Consider the following 10655-nt stretch of genomic DNA (forward strand, 5'->3'; position numbering starts at 1 on the left):
TCGAGACAGATTGTAAATGTCCCGAATCTTCATTTCTCCCTTATAAGTTCAAGTCACTCCGGTCATATCTAATCACACAAGTAACTCAAATATAAAGGATCCTGAATACCCCATTTGGTTCAATTGGACTTAAAATCCTGATAATTCAATTCATAATCCTGAATACCCCTGATTTTTTAATAATGGAATTTCTCTCAGTAAATATGAATATAGAATTATTCTGTATAAAGGTTCCTGAACACCTTCCTGATGCACCTGAACTATAGTAGAATTCTAAAGAATCAACTTTAAATGTCGGATTAGTTCCATTAGTAATCAATTCCTTTCAATAGGACCTTATACCTACAACCCGATCAAATTAAATAAATTTCATGTTTTCCTGATTCTTTTAAGTGCTTCTAAAAAATACTTGGATCCTCTAGTGTGTTCACAAGTACCACATGACAGTTTTATATGTTTTGAAATGATTTTTAAGGAAACTATTTATTTACTGGTTTATGAACCATGGCAACATGGTATGTGTTATTCGATTTAGGTTTTCATCAAAAAATATGAATTGTTCCTGATTTATGGAATCATGGAATTTACTGAGTTATTAACTATGGTTTTATGTTTCATTGGTTATTACTTAAACTGTTTTAGTGAGACATTATCTGGGTAGACTGGAGTATGGAGGTACAGCTCTGATCAAGCTGGTAAATCCTTACGGACCTAAGGTGATCCTTGGGTAGGCTCTCAGGCCTCAAGGCACTCTCTTGGGTTAATCATGGGACTACTTATGGTGTACAGGTGGAGATCGTTTATATGGTTTATTTTATTATCACTGTTATGACATATTACTGGATCACGATCCAATTATTATAATTTATGGCTAAAATTAATTTCTATTGGATTTTATATGGTAGGATTCTGAAGTATGGAGGTTCAACCCTGATCCAGCTGGTAAATCCTTAAGGACCTAAGGTGAACATTGGGTTGGCTCTCGGGCCCCAAGGCATTTCCTTAGGTTTGCTCCTTTTGTTGTGTGCTTAGGGTAAGCCCTTATGGATGCAGTTCTGGGGAACTGCATAACGGTGTTCGGTTGGATGATTCTATTATGGTTTTGAAAATATGTTGTAAACAATTACTATTTTAAAAAGAATTATATATTTTCACTGGTTTTGGTTGGAACACACTAGACATCCTATTCGATCTCCTGAAAATTTGATACTATGAATGTTTCTTATGAATTGAGATCTTCATGGCTTCTACTCGATGAACTACCAGTGAAACCCCAGCTTATCCCGAAAACCTATATATGTCTGATTCAGTAAGGAAATTTTATTGTTCTACATTTATCTGCATTTTTTGTAGCATCAACTGGTAGTATTGTATTACTGAGCTTTCTAAAGCTCACTCTATTACTCACCATTTCAGGTTAAAAGAATCGTACGAGTGCAGTTATCGACTTCAGTAGGGGAGTTCCACTAGCGTTGCTTGCAAAGTACGGTGCAGGTGATTAGGGGCCATATAGTTTGCATTTTGTTATATATATGAGTCTGAAAACATGTTTTATTTCCGAATACTGATAAATTTTACTTTTGTATTATAAATTGATTTTATGATTATACATGTTTTAACAAAAATTTAAAATTTTCTGAGATTTTTACAGTGGGTCACTCCAGTGGCCCTAATGTGACACCTAGGATCAGATCAGGCCACCCGCATCGGTCTGAGGGTTACATTTAGTGGTATCAGAGCCTAGGATGAGTCAAATTTTTTCTGGGTAGACCGACCGGTCGAATGTCAAAAGATATCTGGTCAGTACATGACCCTAGACTATAATCGTATTTCTCTGAGTCGAAACTCTGAGTCCCTCTCTATAACGAGATAACCTAAGTTTTCTATCTGTTAGCGCTCGATCTATGCATATAGGAATACAATCATGGTTTTCCAAATTATGTAAAGTACCTCACAAGTAATGTGAGAGTTATTTATCCAAGAAATTCAGACCAGACTTCAGAAATGAAATTGAGATATGTTACTGCTCTATGAACCTAATCTCGTAGCCAAGGTTGAATTGATTCCATAAGCATAATTTTGTTTTGATTATTTTATTGGAATGATGGAGAGTTCTGATAAGAATGTATACTCAAGTGGTTAAGGATTAGTAGAGAACTTGTACTTATTTTAAAGCTACTTGAAGATATGAAAGAACTGATGGAAGCTTCATTTATGCATTTATACATTTATGTGACTTCAGGTAAATTTCGAGGACAAAATTATTTTAAGGAGGTGAGAATTGTCACACCCTAATTTTGGGTCAAATTTTAAGTTTTTAAAACTTATAGTCAGTTTTTAGAAGTTGTAGGAATTTAGGGACCAAACCCATAATTTTCCCATTTTTATTGAAAAATGAAAAATAAAGTTTTCTCTCTCTGATCAGTTAACCCAATAATCCCCAAATTTCATTTAAATCCCTAACTTCCTCACTATCGACCTCTCTTTCACCACCAAATTAGCACTGTCTGGCCACAATTAGAACACACCACTACTACCAATCAACTCCCCACCAATCGATGACCAAAACTCGAGCCCCTTTACACCAGATAACGACATCATTCACCGTAGTTTTGGACACAAAGTTTTGACGAATACCACTCTTTTCGATGCAAAACATCGTCAATTTCGTCCAATCCGGTGACGATCTCACCTCATCGCCCACACTATGGTGTTCCCCATGTGATTCCGATTAGAACTCGACCCATCTCGTCGCCCATGGTTACGTCGTCGCTGTGGGTAAGCCGAGATCGTTCGATTATTTAATTTTCCATAGTTTTGGCTTGTTTTAGTCGATATTATTTGTCTGAATTGGTCTGAAATGATGCTAGGATGCTTCGGGAGTTAACAGCTGGCCGAAATGGCCCCTTTTCACCACCGCAGGCGGCCCACGCGTCGTCGGGTGCGTGTGGGCCTTATTTTCGGTCCAAGGAAATTTCCAGAACCGGTCAACCCGACCCGTCTGCCCGACCTGCCTGGTTCGGTACAGTCACTAAGTCAACTCAGTCCAAGTTAAATCAGTATGAGTCAACCCGTCTGAGTCAAATCGTCCGAGTCAACCTGTTGACTTTGACAAAAAAGTTAACTTTTTCAAAAAGGTCCCATTTTATGTTTTTCAATGTCCTGAGTCCGAATTCGAAGTCTATTTCGCCAAATTCGCACCCAGTAAACTGTTTATCAAAGATTTACCTTCGGATTCAATATGGTTTTAAATTAAGTTCAGTTTCTGACATTAATTTGGTTATTTTGTATCAGAAGGATTATTGGAAGTTGAATTACAGTTCGAGGGTAATCGAATGGAGTTAAATGGTCAATCAGTATGGCACGGAAACTGGGTTAATACATTACTACTTGTTTCATGCTTTATGGAACATGTTAGTATTGATTCCTGTATGGATAGGTATAATTGGTCACATGTATGTAGTGATTATTTCCTAAACTCGATATGAATACTATAAAATGATGGTAACCGGATAGGACTTATATGGCTCGCTTCAGAAAGTGGAAAATCAATCGGAAATAATAATAATAAGCTCGGTGATTCAATAATGAATAATAATAAGCTCGGTGATTCAATAATGAATAAATTGACTTCAAGATCCATACATTTTGATTAATTTCTTTTAAGGTTAAATACCGAGAATATTTGGATAATATGTTACCTAAAATTGCCATATAGGGTAAAATTACGAAATGTCCTTGTACTGAAAAGGAACAAGACTTTCCCTAGTGGTGAAATTAACATCCAGTGAGTAAATGAGCAAAGTAATCTAAACTTTAATGGAAATGGAATACTCTTAAACCTAAGTTACCTGAAGTAATGCCACTGACGGAATTGAGTGAAATTACGGTAATGCCCTTAAAGAGTAAAAAGCAATATGTATGACTATGATAATAGGGACGACCTGAGAGTTCATATCTTGATTCACTTGAACATTGAAATCATCGATTTAAATTCTGGATCTATATTGGATTTATGAAATGCCCTAAAGAGTAAAATGACCAAAATGCCCCTAAAGTATAAAATGACCTAAAATAATTCCAAGATCTGGAATGACTAATGCCCTCAAGCTCCGAAATGAATAAATATACCTCGAATACCAATATGACTACATTATTTGACCAAGTTAAATGGAATGTAAGTACTGTATGTATTCAAAATTGTGGAAACGACCGAATTGCTCAGGGAACTCCTAAACGATCAGGATAAATTTGAATATTAATTAAATTAACTGAATAACTTGGAATAGCGTACAAAAACTGATGATATTATATGTTGCACTGTCCCAATGGGTTATGAACCATAAATTTAATTACGTCAAAAATTCCTAATATTGTTGCAATGCATAAATAAAATAAAGACCATTGGAATATATGTTCGTCTCCTTATGATATATTCAATGATGATTCTAGAGGTGATTTATGGATAATAATTGTTGGTATTAAAGAGTAAATACCTTGGAAGGGCAACGAATTGACGGGTCGACATGCATTAGTTCTGGGAGTTGTTCCGCTTGAGTTATTTCGATAATCTGATAGATCGACACAAATTATAAATGTCCTGAATCTTCATTTCTCCCTTATCAGCTCAAGTCACTCCGGTCATATCTGATCACACAAGTAACTCAAATACAAAGGATCCTGAATAACCTATTTGGTTCAATTGGACTTAAAATCCTAATAATTCAATTCATAATCCTGAATACCTCTGACTGTTGAGTAATGGAATTACTCTCAGTAAATCTGAATCTAGAATTATTTTGTATAAAGGTTCCTGAACACCTTCCTGATGCACCTGAATCATAGTGGAATTTTAAAGTATCAACTTTAAATGTCAGATTAGTTCCATTAGTAATTAATTCGTTTCAAGAGGACCTTGTTCTTGGAACCCGATCAAATAAAATAAATTTCATGTTTTCCTGATACTATTAAGTGCTTCTGAAAAATACATGGATCCTCTAGTGTTTTCCTGGTATGTGTTCTCCGATTTAGGTTTTCACCAAAAAATATGAATTGTTCTTGATTTATGGAATCATGGAATTTACTGAGTTATGAACTATGGTTTCCTGTTTCATTGGTTATTACATAAACTGTTTTATTGGGACATTATCTGGGTGGAATAGAGTATGGAGGTACAACTCTGATCAAGCTGGTAAATCCTTCGGACCTAAGGTGATCCTTGGGTAGGCTATCAGGCCTCAAGGTACTCCCTTGGGTTAATGATGGGACTACTTATGGTGTACAGGTGGAGATCATTTATATGCTTTATTTCATTATCATGGTTATGACATATTACTGGATCACAATCCAAATATTATGATTTACGGCTAAAACTTTTTTCTATTGGATTTTTATATAGGTAGGATTCTAGAGTATGGAGGTTCAGCCCTAATCCAGCCAGTAAATCCTTAAGGACCTATTGTGAACCTTGGGTTGGCTCTTGGGCCCCAAGGTATACCCTTAGGTTGGCTCCCTTTGCTGTGTGCTTAGGGTAAACCCTTTTGGATCCAGTTCTGGGGAACTGCATAACGGTGTTCGGTTGGAGTGTTCTACTATGGTTTTGAGAATATGTTGTAAACACTTAATACTATGAATGTTTCCTATGAACTGAGATCTTCATGGCTTCTACTCAATGAACTACCAGTGAAACCCCAGCTTATCCCAAACACATGTATACGTCTTATTCAATAAGGAAATTTTATTGTTCTACATTTATCTGCATGTCCTGTAGCATCAACTAGTAGTATTGTATATCTGAGCTTTTCAAAGCTCACTCTGTTACTCACCATTTCAGGTTAAAAGAATCGTACTAGTGCAGTTATCGACTTTAGTAGGGAAGTTCCACCGGTCTTGCTTACGGAGTACGATGCAGGTAATTAGGGGGCATGTAGGTTGTATTTTTTTATATATACGAGTATGAAAATATTTTTATTTCAGAATACTGATAAATTTTAATTTTGTATTATAAATTGATTTTATGATTTTACATGTTTTAACAAAAATTTTAATTTTTCTGAGATTTTTACGGTGGGTCGCTACGGTGGCCCTAATGTGACACCCCAGATCGGATTGGGCTATCCGCATCGGCCTGGGGGGTTACAGACAATCTGAGAGAGTTATTCAAACATTTGAAGATATTCTCAAATGTTATATAATTGATTTTGAGAAAATTTAGGGGGGCTATTTACCATTAGTAGAGTTCGCATACAATAATAACTATCAAGAGAGTATTCGAAATGCCCCTATAAAGCATGATATGGAATGAAGTACAAGACACCATTATGATGGACGAAATTGTATGAAAGTAAACCTGTGGGCCTGGAGTTGATTTAGGGGACAAAGGAAAAATTTAGAATAATCCAAGACAAACTGAAAGCGACTTTTGACCTAGAATGTATTTTATAGATCTCAAGTATAAGGATATAGAAATTTAGGTTCGCGATAAGGTATTCTTGAAAGTATCTCCTTGGAACAAAATACTAAGGTTTTACCGTAAATGAAAATTGAGCCCTAGGATTATAAGACCATATAAAGTCCTAGAACGTGTCAGACCAGTGGCATATCGTTCAGCTTTGCCGCTAGAGTTATATAAAATTCACAATATTTTCCACGTATCCATGCTAAGTAGATATCGATTTGATCCCACTCATGTCAGACCTTTGGAAAAAATTGAGGTAGACACTGATCTAACTTATAAAGAAAAACATGAATGATTTTTGGCTCGTGAGGTTAAAGAACTAAGAAATAATCGTATATCACTTGTTAAAGTAGTGTAGAGGAATCATGGGGTAGAATAGGGCACATGGGAACCAAAGGAGACTATGTAGCTTCAATACCCACATCTATCTACCTCAGGTAAATTTTGAGGGACAAATTTCAAATTAGTGTGCTAGAATTGTAATGGCTGGGTACAAAACCAAATTAAAAAAGTTAGATAAAAATAAGAAAGTTAGGAGTTGGATTGAGTTACTAGAAGAATATGTAATTGTAAAGAGGCCCAATCTTATAAGCCCAAAAGAGTGAGATATAAAAGTATAGAAATATAAGGACTAACAGGGTAAATAGCCGATTTGATTAGATTTCTCCAAGTTTTGGGGATTAAAAATGGGAATTCTTGATAAAGAGGGATGTAACACCTATCTCTCGTATATCTTTCTGTACACGAGATATAGATGTCACTTCACTGTTAAAACAGTTCTTATTTTGAAAACCCGTAAAATTTTGTTTCTTTTTTATAAAATATTTTTAATTAAAACTAATATAAAACATGCATTAAATTTAATTACATAACAAAATATATTGTTCAATGTTTTTAGAGAGTTTTTACAAAATACATTAGATTCCAACTAAATACATCAAAAAGTACACATGTATGTCATACTGTTACTAACGAGAAGACCCTTTTTCTTAGATGTCCAAAAATCTCCTTACTCCGCTGCTAGTAAAACGTACGCGTGAAATTAACACATGTTAAGAGATTTCTTAGTGAGTCATAAACAATCATAAGTAAAATTATAAACACAATTTATTTTATTTCACATTTCAAGGGATTATTTCAATTTATTAAACACTCTATGGTTTACAATGGTAGTACTAATACCGTCATTTCTCAACCATTACTATAATCCATGTGGTTTGCATACCCATTAACAATATAAAAATTCACCTCCTTATTATAAATTTCTTATGTCTATACACATATTTCCCATACGGAAACTCATACACTTAGTATGAATCTCTTAACATTTTGCACACAAGGTGCCCAATACGAAAATTCATACACTTAGTATGAATTTCTTAACTTTTTACACACAAAGTACCCAATACAGAAATTCATACACTTAGTATGAATTTCTTAACTTTTTGCACACAAAGTGCCCAATACATAAATTCATACACTTAGTATGAATTTCTTAGCTCTTTGCATACTTGGTACCATTTGGTAATCACCATACATACATCAATACTTCTTACAACTATGACTATCATAGCATATACGTGCATAATTAAATGCACTCACCTGGCTTGCCTCACTTTGGTATCCAAACGTAAAGTTGACTATTCCGGAACTTGGCCTTTGCCTTTTGCTTTGCTTGATTCAGGGGCTTGATTTCGATCTATTCAATATCCATTAAATACATGTACAATATCAATTGTTAGTATATTTCCTAACAATTACACTTAGCATTACTCAAGAGTCTCTATTATTTACTTTTCTATAACAATATCATGTATCTCACCATTTCTGGTTCGTTAGTATCGATACCCTTACTATGGTATCGATACTACTATACTATGGTACTGATACTCTATTACGGTATCAATACCATTTTTGCATTCTGTTTTTAATGGTATCGATACCGAGAGGGAGGTATCGATACCGAGAGGAAGGTATCGATACTGATTACATCAGTATCGATACTACTTAGTTAATTCTTCCCATTTTAACCTATAGTATCGGTACTATTCTATCAATACCAATACACGTGCCCAGGTTTTCCAGTTTTCAATTCTAGACATACCCAAATTTAGTCAATTTTCCTCATGTTTACCCCTAACAATACTATGTAACTCTTCTCTATTTATCAATACTAACTTTCCTTCATTTAGATACTTAAAACATCTAGTGTCCCTCAAGAGCATTTGATTCTAAGAATCACACTGAAATTTCCAACTTGTTTTTAAACTCATCTAATGCTTCTAATCTCTTATTTACTACTTTAACAAGTCAATTCTACCAATAAACATCAATAAACACTAATATACTAACATATCATTTTAAAACTCATTTTCTAAAATCTCCAATATTTCCTCTATTTCATAGTTTTAAACTCATATAACCTTTCCTTAATCTTACCTATTACTTAAGGTTACAATAACCAACCAAAATAACCAAAAACATGCGTTAGATGAAGCTTACCTTAAGTTATGGAGGGACACTCTCACCCACGGGAAGAAGAAAAAGAAGAGAAATAAGTTTTTCCACTTTCCTCTTTTTCTTAAATCCCTAATTTAAATAGGTTTTAAATTTATTTCACCTAAATGACCAAAATGCCCTTTCAATAAACTATCTCTTACAAATTGGTCTTACTTAAGTCATTTCTTATACTTTACCAATTACTCAATTTAATCCTTAAAATTTTTAATTCCTGTCAAATAAATCACTGACCTATTATTTTGGGTATTATAATTCTCCCCATTTAGAAAATTCATCCTCGAGTTTAAAAGAAGTACTCTGAAATGAAGAGGTGTGAAAATTACTTTCTCATATCCTCATCTCATTCCCAAGTAGCTTCCCTATCCTTATGATTCTACCAAAGCACTTTAACCTACGGAACCCTTTTGTTACGTAATTGCTTGGTTTCCTTAGCCAAGATTCGCATTGGTTCATCCTCATAAGTTAAATCTGGTCGGATCTCTATTTCTGCCGGAGTAATAATATGGGATGGATCTGATTTGTAACTTCTAAGCATGGATACATGAAAAACATTGTGGATCTTATCCATATCTGGAGGCAAAGCTAACTGTTAAGCCACAAGTCCAACACTTTTTAATATCTCATACGGTCCAATAAATCTCGGACTTAGTTTTCCTTTTCACCCAAAACGTAATACCTTCTTCCAAGGTGATACTTTCAAAAATACTTTATCTCCCACTTGATATTCTATTTCTTTTCTTTTCAAATCTGCATATGACTTCTCGCGATCTGAAGCTATCTTTAGATTACTCTGGATAACTTTCACTTTATCCTCCATATCTTTCATCAAATCCGGGCCGACCAGGTCTCGATCTTTCAGTTCAAATCAATTTAATGGGGTCCTGCACTTCCTCCCATACAAAGCTTCATACGGGGCCATCTTAATACTGGATTGATAACTATTATTATAAGCGAATTCTGCTAAAGACAAATACTTATCCCGTGATCCTTTAAATTTAATCACATATGCCCTTAACATATCTTCTAATATCTAAATAGTTCGTTCTGATTACCCATCTATTTGCGGATGAAAATCTGTACTAAAGTTCAATCAAGTACCCAATGACTCATGTAAAGACTTCCAAAATCTTGAAGAAAACCTTGGGTCTCGATCGAACAATATCGATCTCGGTACTCCATACAGTCTCATTATTTCTTTTATATACAACTCCACAAACTTATTCATCGAGTAGTCTACTCGAGTCTGAATAAAATGAATTGTCTTGGTCAATCTGTCTACTATTATCTAAATCGAGTCCTTTTTACCTAGTGACAACGGTAAACCTGAAACAAAATCCATTGTCACCCAGATGGCACTTGATGTTCAACTTTCACTTGTTGACATGTCAAACATTTAGCAACAAACTCTATTACAACTCTTTTCATGCCATGCCACCAATAACGACTCTTCAAGTCTTGATACATTTTATTTTCGTCTGGGTGCATATTTAAAGGGCTATAATGGGCTTCGCAAAGAATATCCTTCCTCAAATAATCATCATCGGGAATACAAAGCCTTCCACGGTAATATAAACATCCATTCTCCATTATTTCAAAATCTTTGGTCACTTCTTTTTTAACCTGCACCAATCTCATCAAATATTTCTTATCTCGACCTTACAGTTATTTTACATGATCC

Source organism: Hibiscus syriacus, unplaced genomic scaffold, assembly GCF_006381635.1.
Source record: "Hibiscus syriacus cultivar Baekdansim isolate YM2019G1 unplaced genomic scaffold, ASM638163v2 tig00113725_pilon, whole genome shotgun sequence".
NCBI lineage: Eukaryota > Viridiplantae > Streptophyta > Magnoliopsida > Malvales > Malvaceae > Hibiscus > Hibiscus syriacus.